Here is a 13,640-nt window from a genome sequence, read left to right as displayed (position 1 = left end):
AGATGCGAACAGAAATCCGAGTCATCCGTGCTCTGGCCCAAAGGTCTAGTGTCATGGGACTTTGAAGACTAACAATCCTAGTAGCGTGAGAGTGGACTTAAGTTAACTCCCGAGGACGTTGAGCCTAAGGAGCTATGACCAAGTTCCTAGATCTCGAGATGCAAATGAAAACCCGAGCCATTCGTAGTCGGGCCCAAGGCCTTGAGTTTGCAAAACTTGAGCACCTTAAGGTTAATCCTAGTAGTGGGAGTTAATGACCTAAGAAGCTAAGCTAGTCAATGAGAGAAGCAACCTTAGTGTCATAAGACCCCAAAGCTAAGACTTGGGAAAAACCCCAACTTCTAAAAAAATCCAAGTAATGCGAGGATAGACCTAAGGTATTCTCCCGCGGATATCACACACCCAAGGAAAGAAAACTAAGTCCCAATCCTCAAGATCTGAATGGAATCCCAAGTCATTTGTACTCAGGCACAACCCCAAAGCAGTTACCCCAACGATGAGAAATCCAAGTAACGCGAATGCTGACTTAAGGTTACCTCCTGAGGAATTCGTGCCTGAGGAGTTATAACCAAGTCCCTAAATCTTGAGGAGCGACCGAAAATCTAAAGTAATAAAACTTGAACATCGCGAAGCCTAGCCTAAGGGCATAAAACTCAGTTGCATGCTCCAGAGACTTAGAGCCTGGGGACAACGAGTTCATGACTTCCACATGGAAAATGCCTTAGTTACTGTACTTGGGGGACAAGACAGGAAGTCCAAAATAACATCCCAGGGATAGTGCGCCTGGGGAAAGATTATCGTAGTGTATTTGACCTCCTAGAGCCTAAGTCGTTGGGACTCGAGGATACAGGACGACATTAAAGTTACTCTCGATGAAAATGAGCCCAAGAAGCAACATTAAATGCCCAAAGCGTCGGTACTAAAGTAAAAACCTTAAAACCCTATAGTGAAAGACCTCCTAAGGCCCAAGTTGTTGGGACTCGAGAGCATAGGACCGTCAAGTGTTCCACTTGACATGGCATTAAAGTTACTCCCAAGGACTATGATTCTGGGGGACAACACTAAATGCCCAAAGCGTCTAAACACTAAGAGGAAGATCTTCAAGCTCTAAGTATAATGGATTGTCTAAGACCCGAGTTGTTAGGACTCAAGGCATAGGACTGCATTAAGTTTTCTCACTTGGCTTCGCACTAAAGTTACTCTTGAGGAATACGAGCCTGGGGACAACACTAAGTGCCAAAATTTGTCTAAATACTAAGTGGAGTTGATAAAGACTTGAGCACAAGACCTAAGTATCTAAGACTTGAGGCCTACAAATCATGGTTGGGTTGAGGTTTTGAAAGCTCGTGGTGTTATGTTACGTTGAGTTAAGTTAAAACCTAGCCATACTGGTAAGACCAAATTGCATAATTACAAAATATTAACATGTTAGGAAAGAAGCAATGATAGCAAGAAAATTATTTGCAATAGTACTCGGGGGCTCGAGCATTAAATTATTTATACACCAATAAACAAAAGGCACGTAGGCCGACTTAATAAAAGCAAAATCACTTCGGGCCCTTGCCCAGAGGAACTTCTGCTACCACTTCAATGATGGGGTCCGCCTTGTGAGCCCAACTAGCCATTGTAGCCTCCCTTTCCTAGGCTGCCTTAGCCTCCTCAGCCAGAAGATGCTCCTCGAGCATCATCCGCATGTGTGGCTCTTCCATGAATGACAAGTCTATGTCCCTGTTACTCTTTCATGCTACAAACAGGGTGTTGTTTGCCATCACATCGAGGTTTCTCTTTGGCTCCTCTGCTCGGAGCCAGGGATTTCATTCTCCTGTGTGTGGCTCTCAACGCGAGAAGTAGCTTGCATAACTTCCTCCTTGGTCTTGGTGGCCTCCTCCTGGACTATGGCCAGCTCTGCAGCGTGAGCTGAAGACTCCTCGCGGCTCAGGTGGAGCTCCTCCCGAACGGCTATGAGGTTTTCCGAAAACTTGTCATTTGCCTCCTCCAAAGTCCGAGTTTGACCCACGACATCCTCCAGTAGTTTCACAAAAGTTTCTTCGAGCGTTGAAAGTTTGGACTCCTCCGTGACCAGCTAGGTCTCCAGCTCTAAGGCGCAAGCCTTAACGTTCGACATTTCCTTTTAAAGCCGTGAATGCTTAGCCAACGGGACTGCAGTCTCCTTGAGTTGTGTTAGCTCCTTCCGAAGCTCCTTTAGCTCGAAGAACCTCATGGTTACAATGTCCCTGAGCCATTGGTTGAAGATCGCAGTCTGCACTAAAACAATAGACTTGTTAGCTTGATGAAGAACTTAGATAAAAAAAAAATGAAAAAAATGGGAATTAAAAAGAACTGACACTTACCCTCAAGAAGATGTGGCATTTGGCAGCAATCAGCGAGATCTCGTTGTCGCTGCCACAAGCAAAGTTGTGAAAGGGCATGTCACACAAGGACCCCGCCAATCCCTGAAACAACTTCGCGGCAAGCGGAGCTGCCCGTTCTCCAACTCTCCCCACGAGGAGAGATTCCAACTCCTCGCAGCTAGACGGAGCGACTGGACCCCGTGATTTTTCTTCTTGCAAGTACTACACAAGGGCTTTGAAGTCCTCGTTGCCCTCTTCAATACGGGCATTGAAGTACTCAACCACTCTTCTGTGCTTTTCCAAGTCTTCCCCTTGTAGTGTTCAGGAAAGACCACAAGGTGAGATGTCCTAACCAAAAGACTGTCAAGTACCTTAGAAGGGATTCTCTTTCCCTTCGGGGAGGACCCCTCATCTCGAGGAGGGGAGACCTCGAGGTCAATGACCTCACTGGTAATCATGGGCCGTAGAGGAGGGGCCAGTGGAGTAGCTGCTGGAGCTATAGGGGCCACCGAGGATGGAAGCACAACTGTCGATGCCGCCAGGTGTCTATTTGAAAGGGTCTTGACACCCCCTGGCGCTTCTGCCAGACCAAGTTGGATAGGTCCATCCTTTTTGCACAAAGAAACAAATTGGGTTAGTCCTCGAAAGGAACAGAAAGCAAAGATAATTTGAAAATAGTGAAAAACATGCATGCAAGACATAAAGAAAGCCTCCTCGGGAGCCCCACCACAATAAGGCTCCTTCGGGTGAAGAATGGAGTATGCAAACTCACAGATGAGTTGGGAGATCTCCTGTGTCGTGTTGGTATTGTATTGACAAAACCATATCTTGTGCATGGGCGTTGCATCGTCTTGAGGCACGAACTCTTGGGGATGTTTCCTCCTCTTCGGGTGGGGGAGAAATATGTCGATGAGGTCTTGGTAGTCATGGTACTCCTCATCAGTCAAAGGATGCTCTGATATTTTCCTGCACTCGAGGATTGATGGCAAGAATAAGGAGTGGTCGGGACTAGTTCCCTCCCATACATGATGGGCGTAGTGAACAACCATTGGAGATTTACCTTGAGGTATGGAGGATGACCCGATCCTAGCCTCGAGCTCCTCATCTTCTCTTGCCTTCATGGTGGCTTTAATTGCGAGTAAGTTCTCAGTGTGATCCTTGCGAAGATGTTGAGAGTACTCGTATTTAGCCTTCATGAAGCACGTGAGGTCCATGGGTCTTATCCTTTGCCCCTCCTGAAGTAAGCCATACAACTAAAGATGGGCCTCTATGATGAGGAAGGTGAGACTCATCTCTTTGTTGAGAAGGGAGTTCATTTTCTTGAACCTTTTGTTGTAGGCGTCAATGAATGGTGTGCATCAGAAGGGACCTGAAAAGAAATAATTAGGACCCTAAGGACCAACTACGAGCAGAGGACTAATCAATGAAATGACTCGAGGAGTAACACTTACCAACCCTGGCGAAATCCAGGGGAAGAGTCGGGTTGGTCCGCATGGGGAAGCCGCTTGCCTAGAAGAAGTGTTCCTTGTAGTCCCTCGTGTGGGTCTCATTACCGCACGGAGCCTTGTACTTCACACTTGGGTAAGTAAGCTTCATCAGAGTATAGTACCTGTCCCGATCATCCTTCTTTAGGCATTGTCAAAAGCTATAGAAATATAATATCTCAGTTGGAGAAGGAACAGGGAAGTTCTGCCTCTTTTACATAACAAATAGCCCAGCTAGCACCCGATATACATTCGGGGATAGCTGGAATGGAGCTATGCTGAAAATCTTCAAAAAGTTGACATAGTATTGATGTAATGACAAGGTTGCACCAGCTTGGAGATTAGATGTGCTCCAGGCCCCGAGGCCGTGGATGCTCTCATGCACTCTCTCGTTCTCCCGAGACAAGCACACCCACATGTTACAGGTGTCCACTTCGTAGTAGGTTAAAATTCTCTCTAAAGCTCCCTGGTGTTTGAGCTTGCTTGGGGTCACCTCTGCCTCGAATCCCTAGATGGTGTAGGTTTTGTCCGTCGACATGGGACCCATGTTTTTCTTTTCCTCCGAGATGCCATGTCGAAGGGGCCTCTCTGCCGTCGGGGTGTGTTCTTCCCTTACCACGAGAGCCTGACTACTCTCTGTCACTTGCTTTCATTTCTCAATAAGTCTTCTTTCTTCTCAAGTGATCTCTATTATCTCGGAGTTGAATGCGTAGAGTCGCTGCTGGTGTAGTTGTTAAAGCTCCTCCGACATCTGAAACAAGAAACCAAGCAGTTAACGCTATGACCCGAAGAAGGATAGACCAAAGTGAGAATCCCTAAGACTACTACTTGGGAAGTGGAGAAGAAATAACTTCTATGGGAATAGAATGTCCTCGGGGCCAAAGGATGGTTGCCGAAGAACATGACTGGAAACAATGAACATCTTCGGAATATGAGAATTTTCCAGATTCCAGTTGAATGTCTAGAAAATGCAAAAAGTTTAAGAGTGTAAGGGGCCATTTTGACCATTTTTTAAAGCCCCATTTTTTAAAAGTTGTATTAAAATCCTAGGCATGAACCTAAAACCCTCAGCAGAATTCAAAAATAAACTCAAAGACAAATAAGAATCAAGAACTGAAGAATTACTCGAGATGAAGCGCTTGTATGTGCTAAAGTGAGTCCAGACTTTAACAAATTTTTTTTCATCTGACAAGAAGTACGATGGCTCTCGCCAATCCAGAATGTTAAGAACTCAATAAATGAGTGAGGTTCGGGAAGCTAGAAAGTGAAGGAGAAGAGAGAGTTTGAAGGTCGTGAGGTTTTGAATTTCAAATGCTAAAGTGAATTCTAAGAGGCAGTTCTCAATTTTTATACTCTAAGAGCTTGGGGGGTGGAAGCAACTCCACCCTAAACGTTGATTACCTACAACATAAGCACTCAAGATTAATCCAATGGCCAAGATTCAAGGGGCGTTGATCGTGATCATTAGCATGGGAAAAGGGTGCCTTGATTACGGGGCGTAAGGACACCAAGGGTATGGATTATATTTTTTGGGTCGTGGAGTTGACTCCTCACTAACTGCACAAATTGATGGGCCCAGCAATAGGAAGTCAACACGTGTTGTAACCTTTTTGAGGAGTGTGATGTGATGAGGAGCCCAAGCGTCTCCTCCCGAAGACCTTTCGAATTAATCCTCTCATTTTAAGTCTCCACTGTACGAGGACGAGTAAAGACTTAGGGGGCAAATGTTGTCCGTGTTTTCACCACTGAACACGTTGTAGTCACTAGAGGAGTAATTAAGTACCTTGAGCGCTAATGAGGTTTCATAGAGCTCCTTGGAATGTTAAAATTCTCCTAGTACGAAGATACGGCCAGGCGTGGATGTCTCCAAGTGAGGCCATGCTCCGAGGTCCACCCTCAAAGTGTGGATATCTCTAGGAGAGGCCTCATCCCGTGGTCTATTTCCAAGGCGTGGATGTCTCAAAGGCCACGCCCCAAGGACCATTTAGGTGGTCCTCTTGCTTTCTTCATTCACCAATCCTCCAGGTGTAGGACTTTTTCCTCGGGTCCTAGAGTGACTGCCAGGTGCCAATCGCTGTAGCTGTGGCCCACTAGAAGATCGTTTGAAAACTTTTTGTGAGCCTTGAGTAGTGGTGTCGAGTTCGTACACTCGGAAATCAACATTTCTCACAACACCGTCTAACACGGGCAAACATGTAGCTGTATTCTGACACTGTCAGTTACCTGTTCCTCGAAAGGTTGGTGGGCAGCTTTCTGTAAATGGGCCATGTGCAATCCGCCTGGGCCCATGGAATTTATTAGTGCATCCAATGTAAATAATTAGCATTTACTCCATAAATGATCGGGGAATGTTGTATTAATTGTCTATTAAAGACATTAATGACCCAATCCCCTATAAATAGGGTTATGGTATCTCCTTGAAAAAGGGTTTAGAACTTTGGCTAGTTAACCATTGTAAACTCAGAGCAATATATATGCTATGTGAGACTTCATTGAAGCTTGCTCAAACAAGCTTCAAACTCACTAATACCAAAGACTCATGGACTAGGGTTCTTTTAAAACCTGAACAATGTAAAAGTTTTGTGTTATTTTCTTCTATTTTTCGTCAAGTTCTCATAATTACATATTTCCTTTATGGAAATTTTTAACATGTGAACAACAAGATCACCTTAAATGATTTACTACCTTATCTAAAAAAATGTAATATATTGGTGGAAGAAGATGAAGACGTATACTCATTGGTATTTGACGCAGTTGTAGAGACACTCATCGGTAGCTAGTAATAATAATATGTAGTTGATGATGTTTATGGTGTTTTTTTTTGCTCACTAGATTCTCATCGTTTTTTATTAGCTTCTAGGGTTTCTAATATTGAATTATTCTCATTCTTCATTGTTGATTTAGAAAGTATAAAGCCATAAATTCCCAACAATCAAAATCTCTAGTTTCTAATTACTTTTATTTTGTATTTTGCATAATCTACAATGAGGAAAATGTGTTCATCTTCTACAACCTTCAAATCCTTGCTTAAGGTTTGGTTTGTGTTGAAGACACAATCATGAGAGATCAAAGAAAAATCTATTTGGATGTGTGCTACATGAATGTGGATATGGATTAAAAGTCTTCATCAACAAAGGATGAGACAACTCAATGGGATTACATACATAAGGAGATTTGTATCATCAAGTTCATTATTTCTAAATGTGTAGATTTCAGGATTTTGAATGAAATGTGTTTGCTGCCATATTTTGGGGAATTTGATTTTATTGTTTATGTTAAGAGTACAATGGGGAATGTTAATGAACAATGCAAGGGTTATTGTTATACTTGTCTTGTTTGTAAAACTATTGATCATCATGTAACGTCCTGCGTTTTCAGGTACCTATAAACGACTCGTTTCGGCTTTTTTTTCCCCGAGTTAAGAATATTATTTTAAATAATATTATATTTTTTTGGAAATTATTCCATGAGTTATTTCTACCCAAATTATGAATTTTGTGATTTAAAAGTCAAGATAAGACTTTCGGTCTTGCACCGACACAAAAACCCTGATCGGGTAAAAATCTCGAAAAATAAAATGAAAAACTATGGCAAATATATTTTGGGCATAAAATACATTCATAAAAATTAAATTTTGGTCAAAAATAATAAACCTGAGAGAAAATGGAAATTTAGGGCATTTTGTGTTAAATGCTTAATTTTGCCGAATTGGAGAATTTTATTCCATGAATGGACCTTAGGTTAAAATTTATTGTGTGATTAATTGAATTAAATGTGAGAGACATTTAATTTAATTATTATGTGTTAAGTTTTGTTTTTAAAACTTAATAAAAGTGAAAAAGGTTATAGGGAATCAAATTTTATTTTTTTTCTTAGGAAATATTTATTAACCTTTAAATATAAATATATATATAATTGAAGGGTGGCCGGCCATGTGGGGGGATTTATTTGGGTAGAGCAAATTATTTAAGTTTAATCCCAATTTTAAATATTAGGGTTAAATACACAAGTTGATAGTAAAGTAAAACCACTTGAGTGTTTTAGATGTTAAAGAGATGTAGAAACTCTTCTAACCATCCCAAAAATCTAACCCTCTCTCTCTCTCTCACCATCACTCTCATCTTATTTGAAAACTCTTTATCAAGTATTCTCTCCATCTTCAACCTCAAGAACACTAAGAAGGCTTGGAAGCTAAGCCTTGGTCTAGAAAGGGTTTCCCTAAGGTAAAGTTTCAAAAAACTAGACTCTTATAAAGTTTTAACCATAGATTTTTCAATAGCTGATTATATATGTTGTTGGGGGAGTTGGTTAAGGTTTTAAAAGGGTTTTGAAGGATCCAAATCTAATAGGAAGATTCAAACCTCAAGCAAGAACAACAAGAGGTGAAAAGTTTACTTTTATGGTTGTTATTGTATGGTTTTTAGTTTTAAGCATTATTTTGTATAGTTAATACTTAAAGTTTCTTATTGGTGATGTAATAAGGTGATGGTAGTTGTTTTATAATTTTTATGATGCTTGTGTGTTAATTTTTGAAAATAGGGACCAAAACCCACAAGGGTTTTGTTGGAAACCCTAAAACAAAATACATGTTTTGAGCTGTGAATTCCAAGGGGTCAAGTATTGTAATGACCCACTACTCTAGACTTTTGGACCATTAATGAAACTATACATACAAATCCTTAATAAATCTTACATTGCGAAAATACCATAATTTTTATTAGGTAACTTGTAAAAATAAGAGTTACTGACAAAAATATCAAGAAGGATATGGGATCCCATTGTCTTAAAAACAAAACATAATTTAAAATAAAGGAGTTACATAGAAAGTGCGGAAAAATTACACATAAACCCATAAATAAAAGACTACATCCTCGAAATCGAACTCTCGACTCCTTGAATCCATTCACCATCGATACACAATCTCCAAGCATCCACGAACCTTACTGCCACTAATAGCTATTTTCCTGCACATTTAAACAAAAAGGAATGAGCCTAATGCCCAGCAAGGAAAATCTAACACATACATCATATACATAAATTTCATAAGAAACATAAAGACATAACATAACACTTATTACATACCCATACTATAATGGCCATTATTACTTGGGGTCCCATAGACTAAACAAGTTATATGCCCATGAGATTAGTGGAGTCCTACTAGCTAAGTAGGTCATATGCCCATAATCTACTTGGGGTCTTGTTAGTCATATGGGTCATATGCCCAAGCCTACAAACATACATATCATAACACTTAACATAACATAAGAAACATAAGATAACATATAGAACATATAACATATGCATTTCTATCCTATTTTCCTTACCAAAGTTACCGGGATAAAAGGACAGCGTTGGGACTTTTGCAACACTCCTAAAACCATGTATAACAGGGTGAGTAGATTGAAGAAAAAGTAATGAAAAGGATGGAAGGAATGGAATGACTAAACCTTTGAGAAACATACTTACCAAAAACTTATGAGCAAGTTTTTAGATTTCCTAACCAAAATAAGAATAAGGTTAGAAGATTGAGTAGAAGACTATGAGAAAGAAAATAACATAAAACCAATGAACTAGAGTGTGGAAATACCTTGAAGACTTGTAGACCAACCTAAACCTCGAACCCAAATACTATAGAACCTTACTTCCCAAAGTGTTTGATAAGCTTATGATGATCAAGCTTATGATTCCCCAACCCAGGTGTTTACACTCTCACACTCACTTAGCACTTCCAGCCTCTGAACTTAGAGAAAAAGATGAAAAATGGCTGGGTACTAGGTCCTATTTATAGAGTTTAGGAATGAAAGGATCTAAATTTTACTTGAATAAAAAAATAATAGCTTTTTAGGTGAAAATAATTTGAATAATCGTTCAGCAAAGGCTGAAGACTCGTTCAAAAAAGTGTTGGACTTATCAAGAGGTTGAATGGCTGAAAGGAAAAAGAATTCAAAAACTTTTGAAATATACTGAAGGAGGCCATATATCGCCCCCTGTAGGCGATATATCGCCTGGGCCAGTATGCCCGAGGCTGTCGTGCAACGTTTCATGTTTTCCGTATCTACTTGCTGCGATATATTGGCAAACGCTGATTAATTAAACATGAAATTACACATTTTTAGCTAAGTTTGAATGGAGTAAACAACCTTGACTAAGCCCTCAACGTATTCAAAGCTGTTGACTGACCTTATAGCATTCAAACTTTTACCCTTATTAAATTTAATCCTCAAAATACTTAATCCTTAATCATCCATACATAACATGTGCTTAAAATCATATTGGTCCTTATCTAAACCTTATAGTATAATAAATATTATCCTTAATATCAGTCATATAATCAAACCTTAGGTTAACATTAATATTCTTAAACTATAGGTTAAACTTAGAAAATCTACAAGTACTACTATGAGTGTCCAAATAATTCCCGGTCTGAACCAAAAATCCACAGTTACAAAGATAATACTATAAATACTATAATACTACTATCTAACTAGCTAAGTAAAGTTCTTGGCTCTACAAGTATCCACTGTATATTTCTTTTGTAAAATTTAATTGTACTGTGGTGTTTTTGTGATTGATTGCACAAAGTTGAGCTTTTGAAACACTCATTAAAAATGAGTGAGTTATGCTATTTCAATGTTTAGATAAAATACTATTTTTTCGTATTCTTAATTTCGGGACCATGTTTGGACAGCCACTGTATAGGGCAAATGAACCCAGTTTTTTGTAAAATGTGGTGGACATAATATTGGCATAACCTAGTATTCTACTGTAAAATTTGGTAAGAAAATACTGAACGGTTTGAAAGTTATTAAGTGTCAAAATTTGGAAAAAAAATAAGGAATAGAAAATAAGGTCATTTTTACCTCATTGTTGGAAAATAATTTCACCAATAAAAAATGCTCCTTTGTACTTAAGATTTTACAAAGACCTAAATGACATACCAAAAATGGAATTGGGAAATTTTGGTAACAATTGGGTAAGTAAATTTCAAGTTATGAACTAACAAAGTATATAGTTAAAAATGTGACAAATAGGGGTTTGACACTTAGTGTAAACATGAGATTTTGGAACTTAAGGTAAAAAGTAAAAAAATTCTTATTGCAAGATAAAAGCTTAGCAAGTCTTGAAAACATATTTTAACCTAAAATACCACTATGAGTTTAGTGGGAATTATTTTGATTAAAGAATTTTTATTCTTTCTAAAAATAAAAGAATTTATTTATTAATAAGTTAATAAATTAAAAGAGGGTTTAAAACCATATATTTTGAGAAAATAATTGAATGAATTATTTTTATAGAAGTAAACTTGATTAATTGACTTCGGAAAGATTAACTAGTCAAGATGGAAAAATTTTAACGGTTTTTCTAATGAAGACAAATTAGGAAATTTTCTTAAAATGGATTTTAGAGATTAAAACCTTAAGAAAAATAAAAGGAAAATTAATATTTTATTTTCTTTTAAAATAATTAAGGAATTTAATTAGTATTTTCAGGATATAATACCGACTAAAATCTTTTATATATTTTACCAACTGTTGAAAGTACGGGTTAATGGCAGAACTTTTAAAGAAAAAGATTCTTAGCGGATTATGGGAAATTAATATTGTGATACCCGAGCCTAGGTATCAAGACCATATGGTAGGTCTCCCCGAGACTTAGGGTTTAGTCTCAAATATTTTTGTTTGATTTTCCTTAATGGGTTTAAAACCAAATAAGGATCTTTTATCCTTACAAATGATATTTTATTAAAATGACCAAACTGCCCAAAATAATAATAATAACGGATTATGAAGTGCCATAATTAATCCGAGTATACAGTATGGATAACTACAGTATTGGCTAGCGTAACTGGACTATACATTGGAGGGATGAAATCCTGCTGAATGCTAAGGACTCAAAGTAAGTCAACTTATATTGTGAGTGCTGATTTAGAAAATATGAACAGTAGATATTCGTCATATCCTAGACAGTTGATCCCCGTCACACTGCTTGATTTTATTATGTTCGGTTCATTACCACGACGAGTGGCCAAGAGGTGAGGATTGCTGGTTAAACCTAGGAGCGCAAAAATGAATGGGACCTAGGGGTTGTCATGCTTACTTAATCAGTGAACGGTTAGAACCCGAGCAAGTGCTTTGATAAGTTTTTCCCGGATAGCAGTCGTGAATATTGGCCATTCAGTGAGAGTGCCTAGAGATACTAGGGGTTTCCAAGTTTGAGTGAGGCTGAACACCCTAGGGGCAACTGCTCACCAGCACCACTGATTAACATAGAAGTTTCTGTAAAACCGTGTAAATTCGATTACATTCTTGGATATGTAGTGATGCCCTAGGTAACTTGATGGTTACCCTTGTGAGAGATTTACTCTTGGATAAGTAGCGATGCCCTACATAAAATGATGGTTACCCTTGATAGGGATATTTATTGGCTAGATCTTAGTGTTGACACTTGGTTCTCTCTTACAGATTAACATTTATGCTAGAGGGTGTGTTATGCCCGAATTGTTGGAAATTTTGGAGCGTTGGTCTCGAATTATATTGTGATATATTATATTTGCTTGCTCTGGGATTTTTCTGAGTGCATGGATATATTTGTTGATAAGATATAGTTGTGATATAATATATCTGCTTGTTCTGGGATTTTCTGAGTGCATGAATTTATCTATTTATATGAAATAATTTGTCATTGGTTATCGGACATGACCATAAGTTTGCTAGGACGCTTTTGCATTCTTAAAATTGATTGTGTAGGGTCTGGATTGATCTGGAACCCTAATTCTCTGCATGCTTTTGTTTTATGGTTGAACTTGCTAAGCGTTTTCACTTACCTAGTTGTTTCCTGTTGTAGGTAAGAAGAAGGGCAAGGCAGAGCAGTGAGCACTAAAGTCTACCTTGCAAATGTACATGTGGACCGACCTTTTGGGAAGCCATTTTATTTTTGGAAATGTTGTGTAATTTTCCTAAACTAGGCTCACTCTACTTTTTATAAAATATGTTTGCAATTAAATGTTAAGTATGGCCATACGACTTTTTAAAAAGTTTTTTTTACGGATTTTTGAGACTTTTTGTTAAATGAAAACATTTAAATTTCTGCATTATTGAGTCTTGAAAATTCGGGTTGTTACAATTGGTATCAGAGCTCGAATTGAGCTGCATCTGTAGACAACCCACATGTACATTTTGCAAAGATAGACCAGCACTCACTGTAAGTATTGTCTTTTCATATATGTTTCCTTTGCTTTCTTTTACTTACCTCAATTCTATAAATTGTAGGTTATGGTCGATATACCTAAGATAGGTGACCTTGTGATAGGAAACCTACCCATGATCCCTATGCCTAAGATCGATCAATATAGACTCTTTAACGATTAGTTTCCTCGATGCTTTGAGTTCGATGAACGACATCGGCGTGTTGTTTGGCAATGAATGCAGTACATGATGGAAGTTTTTGGTAGAGCAAGGGGAAGATCCTGAGCAGTCGGACGAGGATACTAACATAAAGCTGGATATCCTGATGGATAGCCTAGATTAGGTTATACTGTGAGAGTCTTGTTGATACTTTTTGTAAAGACATTCCAAACCTACTAGGTTGTAGGAATTTGGTGTAGCTGTAGTAGGCAGATGTAGAAACCCGATGTGTAGTTAGGGTTCTCTTGTGTACTTATCCTCCTGCTAACTAAAATCCTATGGCATGATCTGTCATTATCATTTTTAATGCTAGGTTAGTATTCTTCCTACTATACATTGTGGTATAAAGACTTGTGATGGTGCCTAACACTCGAGCCAGGGGAGGTGGAGTTGTTAAT

This window comes from Humulus lupulus, chromosome 4, assembly GCF_963169125.1.
Source record: "Humulus lupulus chromosome 4, drHumLupu1.1, whole genome shotgun sequence".
In the NCBI taxonomy this organism is placed as follows: Eukaryota; Viridiplantae; Streptophyta; class Magnoliopsida; order Rosales; family Cannabaceae; genus Humulus; species Humulus lupulus.
Note: the sequence above shows the minus strand (reverse complement) of the source record.